The 10,887-nt window shown below is 35.9% G+C and overlaps 1 pseudogene; it reads right to left on the bottom strand.

The window, feature by feature from the left end:
* Positions 1-465: 465 nt before the first annotated feature.
* On the bottom strand, positions 466-10,364 carry LOC120114603 (annotated as a pseudogene).
* Positions 10,365-10,887: the final 523 nt, after the last annotated feature.

Genomic DNA, 10,887 nt, shown 5'->3' with positions numbered 1-10,887 from the left:
TCCCTAACCCTCGTTTATCATTTTCCCCAATTCTCTCTTCACCTCCCCGAACGTCCTCTCCTCCTTCCTCATCTCCTTCTCCAACCATGACATATGCTTTTGCAGTTACAGGCTTATGGCTGAGGAGACCATGTACCCCATACTAGGGACCATACTAACCACAAAGGCACAAACAGAATATATCAGTCAAAAACAAAAGGACAACAATGCTTCTACAGTCCAAGAATGAAGCACGGCTAAAAATGAATGTAAACTGAAAATCAAGCTCCCGTTCGGCCTTCACATGAGTTTAATGTACTTTCAGTCATAACTCCAACTGCTTTTGTAAGAAATTTATTAGGTTTAATTATTTCACATGCAAACATTACATAAATTGGTCGAGTTTAATCAGGGAAAAAAACAGAATTCACAATTAGACTTTCAAAAAAAAAAATCTGCTTTGATAAGCTTCAAAGGAAGATTGCATTTAAGAAAGTCTGCTAATAACTTCAATTTTATCCACCACAAAATACCATCATCAAAGCTTCACTAAAAACAGTAGTTTCCATATCATGCTGTATGAATTAATTGGCTGCAGGCTCATAGGGTGGTGAATAATTGACAGTTGATACATCATTTCCTTGTTAGCCCGGATCTTGCAGCCTGCATTTTCTCTCTTTTTTTTTTCCTTCCCCCTCCTGTTAAGCTCCCATTGGCAATGGAGTGTTAACCAGCACTCCTGAAACCAGATGAAATGCATGTATGGTAGGTATTACAACTATATAGCGTTTTGAGAATGCAAATGTATTAACTCTTTCAAGCATAAATAATCACCTTTATACATAATACTAGCAAATTAAAAACTAAAATCAGAAGCAAAATACACACAAAAAGTTGAGGTTCAATAGCAAAATGGTCTAACGTAACTCAAGTTAGATGATTCTAAGCAACTTAATACTTGAAAAGCAAAAATGAATTTTACTTCAGGGGTTGATAAATAGTATAACTTTATTAAGAAATGATAAATTATCCAGACTATAAAGAACAAAGTATGGGAGTAACATTTCTGGTATATTATCAACTGTACTCTGGTAAGAGTTAAGACAAACTGGATAGCAAATTTCAGACTGAAGTATATCTGATTTCAAGACAGCGTTATGTTTGGGCATTGTACAACAAATTGAAAAAAAAAAACAATCCAAGCAAGTAGTCCCTCATAGGAAAATCTGAATATAAATTAGTGAATGCAACTGCTGTGAAAGTAGAGGACCATTTGGTTCCCACAGAAGAAGGTAAATTAAAAAAAAAACTAGCATAAATATTTTATCAAAAGATGCAGCAATAAAGTAGTTTGTCAAAGGGAAATCCAAAAGTTCCGAAATGAGGTGAAGGAAGAACAGGAGCCTAAAGATGAGTAATTCTTATCCTCACTCTTACAACTTTTGTTTTACAACATCAGTTCAGGAAACATATAAAAAATAATTGCACTTACCAGTAACCAGTACAATCTTCGGTAAACAAACTGTCCTTTAAGGCACATCTTTTATATCAATACTTTTTCATATGCGTCCCTTCTAGCAGCTTTATCTGCTTTATGCTCAATTTTTGCCATCTGACAATAGCAGTTAACAATCTTCTTATCTAACTTGTAATAGTCCTCCATTTTCTTCAAAGGTTTCAAATCCAGATCAATGAAAAACACCTAGAAATTTGCAGCTTCGATAAGATATACATGTAAAACGAGAAGAAAGCGACATACCTCATCATAGAGGACTTCGATTTCATCCCAAAAGAATTTCCATATTACGTTAAAACAGAGACTATGTGATGTTTTTTCTAGGTTTGATACAAAGAAGCAAATTAGAAAAGCCCCAAATAAAATATATAATTGCAAACAACAAAAGGGTTGACTTTTAGAATTTCTGAGAAGTTGAACAAGAAGACCAAAACATATCCCAAAAAGCATTTCAAAAGATTCCTTTTCAACTGCTATGAAATTAACATATACAATATTTTAGCATTAATACGGGACAGTAAGATGAAACTGAAAATGGCAAGGAAGTGTACCTTGTACTCAAAAACCTGCTTAGTTGATACTAGATATACAGTTCTGAGGGAGGATCCTGATAGCTCATCTTCATCTTCCATTGGTCTAAAACTGATCATCAAACTACAGTTCACAATCTTCAAATTTTCATCCAAAGTAATGGGGTGCAAAGAATTATGGCGGTTTGATAATTTTTCTTTACTCAATTCTCTACAAACCATACAAGGTTGAGAAATTATGTTATAATAAGCACGAATTGCCCCTTCAATGTCATAAGCATCATGCTTCTGAACTTCAAGAAGTTGACCTAATACTCCAGAAGTGTAAACTGTCTCAGCAACAAGCTGTATAAAGCTAGTTTTGCACAGGCCATCACCTGCCTTAGTGACATCCTTGAGCGCATCTTCAAAGGCCTCACCAACTAGAACGGTAGTGTGTTATGATGGCAGGGAAGTTAGGGTTTGATAGTAGTGATTTGGGGGAGATTTCGAAAGCGAAGATTGGGAGGCAACAGCAGAAATTGGGGGGAGAATCGAATGAAATTAGGGATTGAAAAAGGGGCTAGGGATTTACATTCTATCTGAAGAATTGAGAATCGAAGTGAAGAGTATGGGATACGGTTAAGGTATATGCGGGGTATGTTAGTGGGTTTATTATGATAACCCAAATTAAATTACTGGTGGGCTTATAGGTTGGGCTGGAGTATGTTAGAACAGTGTTAGGAGAGAAGTTTGGATGGTGAGTCAGCATTAGGCAGTTATTTTGTTAGATATGCTGTTTTAACAGCTAGTACTGTATATATATAATTTGTACCAATCCTTTAAGAATTATCTTATGAATGAAAGCACATTTTCTGTACCTAAGTCTCTCTATTTCTGAAATCCCTAAATTTCTTCTACATTCTCATCCTAAATCATAACAAATTGGAAATCAGAGCTGAGTTTAGTGATCCAAAATCATTTTCCACGCTGGGAAATACAAGAAAAATGCAAAAAGCTGGAACCACAGAGGTACTAGAACAATCAGCAGTGGAGGTTAAAGAGGAGACCTTACCTTCTTGGTGGGCTGGGCAGAAAGCAGAACTGGAAGGGAAGATACAAATCTTAGAAGAAGGAATGACTGAAAACATAGGGTATTTGCAGAGAATCTTACGGCTGGTCAATCAGGCAGCTGAGGAAAAAAATTCACCTCAGTCAGTGAAGAACCAACCACCACCAGCTGAAAAACAGAACAAAAGTGAAGGTAAAGCACCATACTTAATTAAAGATTCTTAGTGAGAAGGAGAAGTACACTTTTCAACCTAATGAACCAGGGATATTAGCTTCTAAACCTGAGGGGTTTATTGGTCCCTAACTTTTTAATCAGAAGTTGCAAGAAGAAAAGCCTATGGGTAGTTCTAGTGAGAGTAAGGGGGGAGGAGATGAACATGTTGACACTAGAAACTACTGTAAAAATCCTTTTGGGAACATTAGTTCTGTGTTACCTAGACCAAAAGTAGAGTTACCATTGTTTGAGGGTAATAACACGAGGGGTTGGATTAGGAAATGTCAGAAGTTTTTTAATTTGTTTGGAATACATGAGGAGCAGAAACTGGAAATAGCTGCTATGTATTTAGTTGGGAAGGATGAAACTTGGTTTGATGGTTACATTATGCAGAAGTATAGAGTGACATGGCATGAATTTGAGGCTGATTTGTGTCACAGATTTTGTGATAGAAATTATTCTGATATTATTGAAGAATTCAATAAGTTGATGCAGAAGGGGAGTGTGGAGGAGTATCAAGAAAAGTTTGAGGAATTAAGGCCTTATTTGTTGGAACAAAATATGCATTTGGGGGAGAATTATTTTGTTTCCAGCTTTATTAGTGGCCTCAAGGAGGAATTAAAACATAAAGTGAAAGTATTGGAGCCTAAGAACTTATCTGAAGCTTACAGGCAAGCTAAATTATGAGTTGGTTAATGAGATTGAAGGGAAGAAGTACAAATCTCCTAGTAATTTTTTTTCTTACACTCCTTTAAATAGTCAACAGAACAGTGGCAATAAGAATTTTTTGCCTAAGTCAGTTCCTCCTAATACTAATACAAAATAGAGTCTGCTGGAATTTAGAAGAGCCAACAATTTGTGTTTTAAATGTGGGGACAAATTTGCTCCTGGGCATCAGTGCAAAGTCAGACAATTAAATTGTATGGAGGAAGAAGAGGAATCTGCTGAAAAAGAGGTAACAAAAGAGGAATCTGATGAACTGGAAGAGGCAGAAAAGGAAGCTTTGGAGATTTCAATTAATGCTATCACTGGTAGTGTGGGGCATACAACTTTGAGAATACAGGGTTACATCAGAGGAAAACCCATTAATGTATTGATTGACAGTGGCAGCACTCATAGTTTTGTGACTCCTAGGTGGGCTAATGAGGGAGTGGAATTGATACACACTCAACCATTAGTCATCACAGTAGCTAATGGTGAGAAACTGTTCAGTACTACTAGGAGTAATAAGGTGAGTTGGAAGATGCAAGGCTATGATTTTCAACATGACTTTAGAGTCTTAGCTTTGGGAGGTAGTGACATGGTTTTGGGGGTGGATTGAATGGAAGAATTCATCCCTATAATGATGGACTTTAAAACTAAAACTATCAGCTTTGAGAAGGATGGGAAAGGGATATCAAAAGTTACCATTAATCAAAACCATCACAGGTGAGAAATTTCAGAAGCTAGCTGAAAAAGACACTGAATTGAGTGGGGAGATTTATTTGCTGAGTGTTGAAGTTGAAGAAAGTGTAACTCCTCTACAACTACATGACCAACTGGAAGAGTTTAAAGAAGTGTTTGAAGAGCCAAAAGAAATGCCTCCTAGAAGGAAACATGATCACGCAATTGTCCTCAAACAGGGAACACAACCAATAAATCTTAGACCTTATAGATTTGCTCATCATCATAAAGCTTAAGTTGAGAAGCATATTGCTGAAATGTTGTCCTCTTCTATTATTCAAATGAGTAAAAGTCCTTTTGCTCTCCATGTTTACTTATTAAAAAGAAAGATGGAAGTTGGAGATTTTGTGTGGATTATAGGAAACTTAATTCTGCTACAGTTAAAAATAAGTTTCCTATTCCTATATTGGAGGATTTGTTAGATGCATTGAATGGGGTTGCTTTCTTTTCAAAAATTGACTTGAGGTCTGGATATTGGAAAATTAGAATTAAAGATGAAGATATTCTTAAAACTGCTTTTAGGACTCACCAAGGTCACTATGAATTTAAAGTAATGCCTTTTGGCCTTACTAATGCTCCAGTTACTTTTCAAGCTTTGATGAATGATTTGTTTGGAGCCTACCTAAGGAAGTTTGTTCTTGTATTTTTTGATGATATCTTGGTTTACAGTCCTAGTTTGACAAAGCATAAACAACACCTAAGAACTGTGTTGGAGATTTTATGGAAAAACAGGTTATATGCCAAAAAAAGTAAGTGTTTCTTTGGACAGCAGCAAGTGGAATATTTGGGGCACTTGATTTCAGCCTATGGTGTGGCAACTGATCCTGCTAAGGTTAAAGCCATGTAACAGTGGCCTTTACCTAAAAATCTGAAAGCTTTGAGAGGATTTTTAGGTTTAACAGGGTTTTACAGAAAATTCATAAGAGGATATGGGGAGTTGAGTAAGCCCTTAACAAATATGCTAAAAAAGGATGGGTTTCATTGGTCTCAAGAAGCTATATCAACTTTTGAAAAGTTAAAGGAAGTTATGTGTCATGCTCCAGTTTTGGCTTTGCCTAATTTTGAGTAGAATTTTTTTTTAGAAATTGATGCAAGTTCCAAGGGTATTGTGGTTGTTCTTTCTCAAGCTGGGAGACCTAAACTTATTTGAGTAAAGCTTTGGGTCCTAAACATGCAGATCTTTCTATTTATGAGAAGGAATATTTGGTTATTTTGATGGCAGTTTCTCATTGGAGGCATTATTTTGAGAGTGGTTCTTTTGTTATTAAAACAGATCATGAGCCCTTAAAACATTTACTTGAACAGAAGTTAACTACAACTATACAGAAGAAAGGACATACAAAGTTATTGGGGCTGGATTATACTATTCAGTACAGGAAGGGTAAGTCTAACAAAGCTGCAGATGCACTCACTAGACAACAAATGGATTCTGGTGAATTTGATCAAATGGGAGTTACTGTTACAACACCTACTTGGGTACAGGATATTGAAAAGAGTTATGAAGAAGATGCTATAGCCCAAGAAAAAATCCCTATTCTGGTTATTAAGCCAGACCAACTACAGGACTGGAGATTACTGAAAGGAGTTTTGTATTTCAAAAATAGGATTTATGTGGGCAACAAAGGGGACCTTAGACAGAATATAATTGTGGCTTTGCATGATTCACCACAAGGAGGTCACTCAGGTGTTCAAGCTACTTATCAGAAAATTAAGTCTTATTTTTTCTGTCCAAGAATGAAAGTTTTAATTCAGGAGCATATACAACAATGTGATGTGTGTCAGAGGACTAAAACATAACATATTTCTAAGCCAGACTTGTTACAGCCTATTCCAGTCCCAAACAATGCTTGGGAAGTGATTACAATGGACTTCATTGAAGGTTTTCCATCTTCAACAAAGTATAATTGCATTTTGGTGGTGATTGATAAATTCACTAAGTATGCTCATTTTATGCCACTATCTCATCCCTATACAGTAGTGGAAGTTGCTAGGGTTTATCTTGATCAGGTTTATAAGTTACATGGTCCTCCTAAAGTGGCTATTTCTGATAGGGATAAGTCCTTCACTAGTCTGTTTAGGCAGGAATTAATGAAGCAATTGGGTTCAACTACATTATTTAGTATTGCCTATCATCTTGAGACAGATGGCCAGACAGAGAGATTGAATCAATGTTTAGAACCATATTTGAGGTGTATGTGTTTCTTGAAACCTAAGACTTGGTCTAAATGGTTAGCTCAGGCTGAGTGGTGGTATAATACTAACTACCACTCTGCTTTACAGATGACACCAATTGAAGTTTTATATGGATATAAAGCTCCTAATGTGACATGAACAACAAATTCTAGGGTTGAGGCAGTGCAGGATGTCATGCAACACAGGGAACAATTAAATTCATTATTGAGAGAGCAACTACAGAAAGCTACCAATAGAATGAAGCAGATGAGTGACAAACATAGAACGGACAGAGAATTTCAAATCGGCGATGAAGTTTACCTGAAGCTCCAGCCATACAGACAAACATCGCTGGCCCTGCGAAGAAATTTGAAGCTTGCTGCCCAATATTTTGGACCCTACAAAATTCAAAACAGAATTGGTCAGGTTGCTTATAAATTAGATTTGCCTGCAAATTCGAAAATACATCCAGTCTTCCACGTGAGTTTGCTTAAGAAGAAAGTAGGGAAAAAGGGGCTTATCTCGATCGATCCTCCAGAGGTAGCGTCGGATGGACAATTGAAGATTTACCCAGCCCTTGTTTTGGATCAACGAGTGATTACAAGACAGAATCGAGCAGTCTTTCAATTGCTCATTCAGTGGACGAATATGGGACCAACAGAAGCAACTTGGGAGGATTATACAGTATTGAGACAACAATTTCCTCAATTCGATCCTTGGGGACAAGAATCTTCTGGAGGAGGGGGTATTGTTATGATGGCAGGGAAGTTAGGGTTTGATCGTAGTGATTTGGGGGAGATTTCGAAAGAGAAGATTGGGAGGCAATAGCAAAAATTGGGGGGAGAATCGAATGAAATTACGGATTGAAAAAGGGGGCTAGGGATTTACATTCTATCTGAAGAATTGAGAATCGAAGTGAAGAGTATGGGATACGGCTGAGGGTATATGCGGGGTATGTTAGTGGGTTTATTATGATAACCCAAATTAAATTACTGGTGGGCTTATATGTTGGGTTGGAGTCTGTTAGAACAGTATTAGGAGAGAAGTTTGGATGGTGAGTCAGCATTAGGCAATTATTTTGTTAGATATGCTGTTTTGACAGCTGGTACTATATATATATAATTTGTACCAATCCTTTAAGGATTATCTTATGAATTAAAGCACATTTTCTGTACCTAAGTCTCTCTATTTCTGAAATCCCTAAATTTCTTCTACATTCTCATCCTAAATCATAACATAGTGTTGCCTGCACCGCCTCCTAAGCCCCCGAATACAATAGAGCCATTAAAAAATACACGGAAATTGTTCTGAGGGGTGGCATATAGAGCTTCAATGGCTTTACATATCCTGTCTAGGATTCAGAGAATAAATCCAGTGGATTGTATTCACTATATTCTGATAACTATAAATACTTTTGACATGTCAGAATTATTAAGGAAGTGAGAATAAAATAAATATGAACAAAGATGGCCATATTAGCGATCTGGATGAGAAAGTGTCTAGTACTGACACTCTTTTATAACATGTGGACATACAACTTAGCCCAAACACCCCAAACACACACGCACACGCACACTAACTAAATAAAAGATATTAACAATACTAATAATAATATGAAGATACAAAAGTTACCTCTTGATTGCGCAACTTCAGTTCTTGGTGCATTTTAAATCAAGTTGTAGTTTGTTTAACAGCATTTTCTTCAGATATGAATCTTGAAATTGGGAGAAATACACATTTGGGCTACTTCATTGAAACAAATGGAACATAAAACTTTATTAGAGTGAATGAAACAAAGATATTGCCAGGAAAAAGGCATAAAAAATTATATCCACCTTTATCTCAACAGTAACATGGCCGACCTTTAAGAGTACCTGAAATAAAGCAAGCGCAATGATATGAAATCCTAATGGAGGCTTTGCCATATTGCATAGCATAAATATTATGCTTTAATGGAAACTTAGTTTCAATGTTTTGTTAGATTTAACAATTTGTACTCCAACACGAGAGCTAAGTTCTAACAAAACAAAAAAGAGGAAGACCGTATGCATGTCCATGAACTCTTCTCAAACTGTTGAATTTTCCCACATAAATGCACCATGTAAGTTAGCATTTACCAATCTAATTAAGAAATCACATTAAGAAAAAAGAAAGTTAGTTTGCTTAAGTACTTTTAGATGTACAAATTTCCATAAAGACAAAATCTGGAGAGCTAGTTCCCAGTCCTCTCCCTACCATCAAACTCTATCAGGCAAAATTTTTTACAGCTGCATTATAGTAAAAGTAAGTCTAATTACTAGTACTTTAGCTCTCATAAGGGTAAGATCTGAATGTAGCGACATCTAATTAAGCTTTGATGAGCAGGATTACAAAGTCCTATTTTTTGGTGTATGTAGGAGTGACAAACTATAAAATCCTTTACATTCGTAAAAACATGTGAAATGCAACAAACTATATCAGAAAAATATGAAATTACCATTCATAAAGACTGAATGATCCGAAATGATTAGAACAGAATCATGGTTCACATCAACCTGTGATGAATCTATTCGACAAGCAGGACAGTGGCAAGTCACATTCTTCTCAACAGACAGGAGGAATTCCTCAGTCACATGAACACGCATCTACCAAGCTCAAAACCAATGGCAATAAGTTTCAAGAATAGGCAATCACAAAGCTCATCATACAACAAATAATTGAAATCAGAACTATGGTAAGCAGTACGTATATCTATTCGATTATACCCCGGCATCGACATGTTTTGGGCCTAACAATGGGCTTATTACATGCTTGACGTAAAGTTTCTGTACAATCTCTCAGTTTTGATACGCCATTAACTCCTTATATTCCCGCCAAAGAAGACGTTCAAGCGCTGTTAAACCTTCGTTTTCGTGCTCTCTACTTTTGCCTTTACGTTGTGACTTTTGTATTCTCATCACTTTCCCCATCTTATTATCATATCAACAAAACGAATATAAGCAACATTATATAAACAATTTCAATTTTTTCATAAATTTAAAATTCTAAGGGAAAAAAACTATTGAAGAACTTACAAATGCGGGAGATGATCCAGTGTAAGCGAGAACAAGATTAGCAACTCCTTCATCTCTATAAATCCAATCAACCGCATCCTTTTGGTCTAAAATCACTTTCTCCATTTTACCTACGGCGGCAGCGAGTCAGTCACCGGTGAAAAATTAACCAAAAGGGGACAAAAGCTAAAAGCCAATAGTAAATTCAAAAGAAATGAAATGTATCGAATACCTGATCGGAAAATCGAAGAACAATGTAGAGTAAATTAAAAGCTGTGAGAAATCGAGAAAATTAAGAACGGGTTGATAAGTGAAAATATGGGTTGCGGCTTATCATCTTCTTCGTCTCGAGAATTAGAGGGCGGCTTTACATTTTCTAATGGAAAAGGGCGAGACTGTGATCAGTATTAGCTCAGCTTTTAGTTGACTGTAAAACAAATTAAAATAGAGTTGGCTGCATCGGGGAAATTAGCTCCGACGGGGAAATTAAAATGGCCATCCCTTGTTTCATATGTAATGGGGGTAAGAGGAGGCAAAATAATTTGAATTCGATGGGATTTGCCCCGATTTAATTTTACAAGTTCAATTAAAAATATGGGTAAAGTGTAAAATTGGTCCATCTATTATAGGGTATTATTTTATTATGTCATTTGACTATTAAAAATTATAAAATAGTTTATTACTTGTGAGACGTTGATTTGTTGAGTTCTTCAATTATTAAAAGTTACAAAATAGTCACCCGTCTATTTATATGTTGCAAACTCGTTCTTTTTCTTTAAAATATTGATAGTCTCTTAAGTTAGACACGAACCTATTGATTGAGATATAGCAAAATAAAATACAACCTAAATAATTTTGGATCAGATTTTATTATATCTCAGTCAACAAGCTAATGTTTAGTTCATATACTCGTATACTTTTTAACAAAATGACAAGTTTTGAACATATAAA

The sequence above is a fragment of the Hibiscus syriacus genome, unplaced genomic scaffold (assembly GCF_006381635.1).
Source record: "Hibiscus syriacus cultivar Baekdansim isolate YM2019G1 unplaced genomic scaffold, ASM638163v2 tig00110236_pilon, whole genome shotgun sequence".
Classification (NCBI taxonomy): Eukaryota; Viridiplantae; Streptophyta; class Magnoliopsida; order Malvales; family Malvaceae; genus Hibiscus; species Hibiscus syriacus.
The sequence above is the reverse complement of the archived record's forward strand: the minus strand, read 5'-3'. Positions and strand labels throughout refer to the sequence as shown.